The sequence below is a fragment of the Misgurnus anguillicaudatus genome, chromosome 15 (genome assembly GCF_027580225.2).
Source record: "Misgurnus anguillicaudatus chromosome 15, ASM2758022v2, whole genome shotgun sequence".
NCBI classification, from domain to species: Eukaryota; Metazoa; Chordata; class Actinopteri; order Cypriniformes; family Cobitidae; genus Misgurnus; species Misgurnus anguillicaudatus.
The window spans coordinates 5859266-5866146 of NC_073351.2; positions in this window are offsets into that span (position 1 = coordinate 5859266).

The window sequence follows — 6881 nt, forward strand, 5'->3', positions numbered from 1 at the left end:
AAAAAACAATGACTTCTGAATAGGGGTGACACCCCTACTTCTGAACATCTTTGCCAATCGCTAACAAGTACAGAAATCAATAAATGATCGGGGAGGTTCATGCATTTTTTCAGAATCATTTTGGTGGGTCACAGAAAAATGTATTGCAGGCGAGGGAGGGTCATGTCTTTTTTGTCAACTGATCTCAAAACTTCTCCGGCGGCCCCTCAAATAAATAACGAACAGTCCCTTACTCATCCAAGTCATCCAAAATGTCTATGCTTTTTTATTCAGTCAAAGGAAAGAGGAAAACATTCCAGGATTTTTATCCATTTATTGGACTTGAGTGGACCTCAACGGTTTGCAGATTCAATGCAGTTTAAAATTGCAATTTCAATGCAGCTATAAAGGGCTCTAAACGATCCCAACCGAGGCATAATGGTCTTATCTAGCAAGACAATTATTTTTGCAAAAAAAAGGTACTTTTTAAGCACAAACAACACTTTTCGTCTTGCTCTAGCCTTGTTATGCAGCAGCATGACCGAAATAGGATCATTCAGATGTTGTTGTATGTGGAATGATAGTAATTAATGTCTTTGTGTCAGATTATTGTTTAGAATGGTCCGCAAGTGTGCATTTCACAAATGTAACGTGTGACCTTTCAACATGGCTAGTGCAAGACGAGAAGTTCTGGTCTAAATATACATATTATTTATTTATTTATTTTTTGGTGAAAATTGCAATGGTTTTGCTAGATAAGACCCTTATGCCTTGGTTGGAATCATTTAAAGCCCTTTGAAGCTGCGTTGAAACTGTAAATTGTTAAGGTCCAATAAAGTCCACTATATGGAGAAAAATCCTGTAATGTTTTCCTAAAAAATATATATATATATTTTAGACTGAACAAAGAAAGACATAAACATCTTGGATGACATGAGGGTGAGTAAATTATTGGGATTTTTTTACGAAAGTGGAGTAATCCTTTAAATACTTAAGTTAATAACAGTTATAGAAGCGCTAATGCTTATGATGGCATGTTAACATGTAGCACACAGCTGAGCAAGAGCCACAAAAGTAATTTAACAATCTCACAAACACATGCATCATTCATTGTCCCAAATACAATGCAACACCATGAAGCTATTACAATTATCTCTCTCATGTGTTTCTTTGAAGGTTATTTTTGGCCTCACTGATCTGATCGTTTCTCTTTAGGTTAATTATTCTGCAGGAGGAGTCTGTATATGCTCTTTCATTTCCAAAACCACATGTAAGAGGATGACAAATGCAAAAGCTGTGTTTATGTGCTCTTCTGGAGTGTTCTAGTTTTGTGTTTACTAGCCCCCAACCCATTAACCTAAACAGACAAAACAACAAGTAACATTGCTAACCCTCCTAACTAAATCGAGAGAAGAAACGAGAAGGTTAGTCAGAGCATTCAAGACGGAAACCTTCGTGTGACTATTTTGATCTCTAATCTTCAGATCAGAGAGTAAACAAACAAACAATTTCCCTGTTTATTCTTATTTTAATGTTGCTTGGCCTACACAATTAAAGTGGAATAAAACACAGATATGAGCAAGATCAAAGCCAGAGTGAAGTTGTTTAAGACTGAAAGTACTTTCCTCTACTGTGACCTGCCAGAGCATGTGATTGTAGAAGAGAGATCATCATGGCACAAGATCACAAGCACCTCCACAAGCCCCTTAAAATTTCATGACAAACATAGAGATAACTTCTCAAGTGTGGCATCCGAAACAGGTGCAGATGTTTTAAAAAGTCTATTTACCTTAATCAGCTTTGATTGATACTCATACTGTGGATCTATATTAATACCCTACTCCTGCTTGTGAAATAAAGTTGCACAAGGTTACAACACAATGCTCAGACTATGTGGTTGCTTTTTTGAACAAGTCAAAAGAGAGCACTCCAAAGATTGGTGATATTCTGGCCTCTTAGTGGCTATCATTAAATGTACGCATGTGGGACTTTATCCCCTTTCTATCATCCACCAAAATTATAGTTCTGATTACAGAATTAACAGCACACCTTTCCTTGATAATCCAAATGATTTGTTGGTCCACTCATGTCCGTAGCATAAAAGTTGCAGGACAAATTATTTCACAGTGTAATAAAGAATAATAATAAAGAAAACCTTAAACTGCACAGTAGAATGATTAACAAGGCTAATAGCAAGTAAGGATAAATAGTTAAACAGCAACTAAAACAGTAATTGAGTCAGCAGATCTGATATCCCAGATATCAGAAAATCTCCTGGCCCCAATACAGAACCTTGGGGAACACCAATGTGTTTAATGAATAGGAAAGTATATATTGGCCTTTTGTTTTCTAATTACTGTATATGCTTTAATTTACACTCTTATTCAGAAATATTAAGGCTTCATGTTGTGAGATAATGGAATGTTGTATTTAAAGCAGAATCCATTCCTGATCAATACACATTTCACAAACACATACACTCTTTCTGATTCACTTACAATGTTCTCCATATAATCAAATATTTGATCCCTCTACACCCTTTCATAATCACACCCACACAGTATACACACAAAGGCCCCAGTGAGGGGCAGATGTATTATTAAGCTGTAATGTTTGGTAATGGAGGGTATAATGGCTGTCAGATGGCTGGGTGGTTATATTGAGTTCTCTGATTGCTTCAGGCTGATATTAGTCTGCTATCATAACACTGACGAACCCATCAACACACAATCCACAACACATATGCAATGTTTCCTCGCTAACCTGCAAAATAAAGGGTGCACATATGTGTGTTAGCGTGAGCTTGTGTGCTCATGTTACTCACAGCATGTGTGTCTGGTTTTTGGTTCAGCATGTACTTTAATTCTCCAACAATGATCTCCCTTACTCTGTACTCTCTTTTCTCTCTCAGCCACACACATGTAGTTATTAAAGTGGCAGTTTAAATTCTGTGAGATTACAACACTTTATCTCCTTATCCAGCACAGATGAGCTTTATGAGTTCATTATCATTTATCTGGGGATCGCAGCTGGAGCTCTGTAAGCTCCCTATTGCTCTTTGTCTGTTGTTTGTAGTTTCAGCTGTATTTCCTCACTCTTGTCATTAGTTATTGAAATGCATATGCTGTTCCCTCGGAGGACAGAGGAATCTTTTTTTTTCACATGAGCGTTGCATTACCTCGCTCTCAGCTAGTGTGTGTGGGAAGAGAGGGACCACATATGCACACAGATGTCCTGAATTCAGCATGAGTAATCATTTTCAGGTACAGCGTGAAATAGAAACTGAGCTAAAATCTATATGCACTCACATTTCCAGCCGAAAACGCTTTTTGAAGAGAGGTGTCATTGGCATGAACTGCAGAGGAGTCCGAATCTTTTTTTGATTTATAAAATTTATACTAAAAACATGTCTGTTTATTTTAATATGACCTCTGCATTTGTGTTTTTCTATTTCCAAGTGACAGGGAAATGTTCACTGAAAAACTATGGGAGTTTGCAAAAACATTTATTTATGCAAATAAACAAATGCAAGTTGTGGAAATTCATATGTGAGTTTAGCATTGTTTCCTCGACCAGCTGAACCACCATATCAGAAGCACTAGTCTAGGTTTTCTGGTGCATATAATACTTGTCATAAGAAGAAACTGGGACAGAGACAGATTTTTATGTTCATGTTAACTGAAACTCACTTCCAGCTAATAAAATCATCTTAGACACCACACGAATCCTTCTGTCCGTCCGCCTTAGGGCCCTGACGCCTCGCTCTGTCCCAGAACCAGAGAGAACAAACACAACCTCTCACACCAGGACTTCTTTAAAACCAGGTCACAGCATCCTGTTAAGAGTTCCACACATTAACATAGCAGTTACACACACACTCATATCTGCCTGACTGCACGGAGGGTCTCTTCATAGATCAGCGAGTATTTCAATCCCAAAGTACCATGTGCCAATGGCAACAGACAGTTGATATAATATACACAAAAACATCTGGAGTCCTGCAACCAGGTGAAGAAAAAAGTGTAACAGAGTTCAGATTTAAGATGGAAATCTAATAATGAACTCAAACTTCATTACTATGTAGACAAGATCAGTGCATGGTAGCAGGTTGAAACAATGCATATAAAATTAAAACCAAGTTAAAACCAATGGGCAACCTTCTGATCTCTCTAATAAAGCCAACATGGATTTGACTTAAACTGCAATTCATTGATGACCTGCTAGAGGCTAGCTCCAAAAGGGAGTCAATCCCCATAGACCCCCACGTTAAAATGCCCAACTTCACTTTGTTTGCAGCCTGGTAAAAAAGTGTAAAAGTGTCTACATAGCTAATCTTGCCCTTCACGACAACTGTGAGGGGGTCAATTTTTTTGTAACTTATTCGTTTAAATTATATTAAGTCTTAAAGCTCTGCATAATTAAGGGCGTGGCCACTTGAAGGACGGGTGAACTGCCACTGCTGTTACTACTGTGGAGCTAGGCGAGCAACCAGCCACCTCAGCTTCACCAACGTCCTGCCTCTTTACCCATTTTCAGTTATCTGCGGTTACATTGCAATCATTTTATGATATAATTTTGTTTAATTGTTAGAAATAAAATCACTAAACATGTATAAAATATCATGTTTAGGTAGGAAGAGGAGGCAGTCAAATCTGATTGTGTCCATGCCCCCACTTTCAAGTCTGGATTTGCTTACGTCATGCCTGCTATCAAGCCTTTTATGCCACAGCCTGCTATGTCACAGCCTGCTCATGTCAAGCCTGCTGATGTCATGCCTGCCATGCCACAGCTTCCTCACATAATGCCTACCAAACCAGAGTCTTCTCACTTCCATCCTGCTACACAAGTGGTCCCAAGTCAGTTATCCCCAGAGACATCGGAGATCTATCCTCTGTCTGCAGTGCTACCGGTAGTGGCTACAGCTTTATGGTGTGTTGGGCCACACACTGCACTACAGTTCCCATTGAGTTAACTGCAGGCCATGAACCTGAGTCTCCTGAGCCACCTGCTACACCCAAGATGGCCGCCACCATCCCCTCACTTGTTCCCAATATGGACGACACCATGGCTGAACCTGTTCCTAAGATGGGCGCCGCCATGTCTGAACCTTTTTCTAAGATGGACGCCACCACGCCAGAGCCCACAGCCAACATGGTCACCCCCATAAATATTTGTAGGAGTAGGGTAAGAAGGGATGATGCCGAGAGCACTGAGGATGTTGCTATTGTGTCCAAGCCGCTGCTCAACGGCCCAGGCCCGCCATTGCTCTATAGCCCGGGAATTGTTGAGTTACACAGTTAAACAATTTGTCCACATTTGTGTGTTCAGGAAGGCGCCACCCCTAACACGATCATTAGCATCCATTCAGGTTGTAGCTGTATTTGAAAGTTGAGAGAGGCAGAAGCTTTCCCAAGTGGGCATGGTTTCAGTGCCGCCAGCAGACCACCCCGGCATTGAAAGCAGAGAAACCTGCTTATTTTTTTTTACAGATTTTGATAACTTGTTTTATTAACTTGCAGATTTTAATTTAAATTTGGCTGGGTGGTTATTAACTCATTTCCTGTGCAGTGACAAACTCAGAACACATATTTAATATCACTTAACATAGACTTTAATGTCTAATAAACCTTAATAAACTAAATTTCCATGAAACCAAACTTTCCCTTTTTCCATACTGTTTGTTCTACTACACCAAATCCAATCAATAAAAAAAGAGGAATGACTGGAATAAGAAATGAATGCAGGTACTTTAACAATTAGTTTTTAAAGGACTGCACCCTTGTTAAGCGCTGGGGGTCAAGTCCATTCCGTCCTTTCGGCGTGGATGTCCTCTAGCTCTGTGATCTGCAGTATGAAGCAGCACAAAATCAATCAGTCAAAACCAATTTTGCACTAGACACCACAGACTTCAGCTTGAGGGAACTCAAGCAGGGATCTCATTTGAGTTTGAAATAGCAGCCTGTGTGTGTCGCTTCAAGAAAGTTAAACATATATTTGTGTTTCATTCCTTGTTTGTCCTCTATATCCTCATACAGTATATTACTTACTCTTTCATATTATGTTATTTTTATTTGCGCTGCTCTAGCTACACTTCAAAATAACACCATGTATTAATATGAAGGAATTTCCTAAAGATCTTATAGCTGTTTTACCTGCATTTTGAGTTTTGCTCATTATTTAGTTGTGTTTTAGGGTTAAATTAACAGATGAAGAGTTATGTTGCAAAACGAGATAACTCCGTTTTTTTAAATTGTTCAGAAATCTAATTTTTTGGTTGCGCATTCCAATTAATATAAATTCAACTGCAGTTGGTTTGTTTTGATTTAAACCTTCCTAACTTAAAAATACAGCTAAGTAGCACCATAAAACAAAATGAAAACATGATAACATAATAATAAACATGTTTTGACAAAAATGTTAAAAAATGGATTTATCTCGTTTTGCAATGAAACTCTTCAGATAATGACATTGCAGAAAATGAACAGTACTTTTTTTGTGTTTTTTTCCATTGTATATTACCGTTAAATTGAATGTCTCCATCTCAAGGTTATCAAAGGACCAATTTCAATTCTTTTTTATACCCCTCACCCCTTCCCCTTTTCACTGTGTTTCAATGGGTTTAAAATATTTCCCTAAGAAATGGGACACCACTACTACACCGTCATGTGACATCATACATCCTACGTCAAAGTAGATGCAATGTTTATCACAAACATAAAAGATGCTATCTTCACCTGTAATAATATTTGTTTAGTTACAGCCTAATAAGTGGCCATGGAAGCCCAAAAGCAGCACACCACACACCACTCTGTTGGCAAGTCAGGGTTCTCTCCCACTCCGTCTATTAACGTTCCAGTTTCGCCGGTCTGTTCACAATCTCTGTAGTAAACTGGCAATCTGAA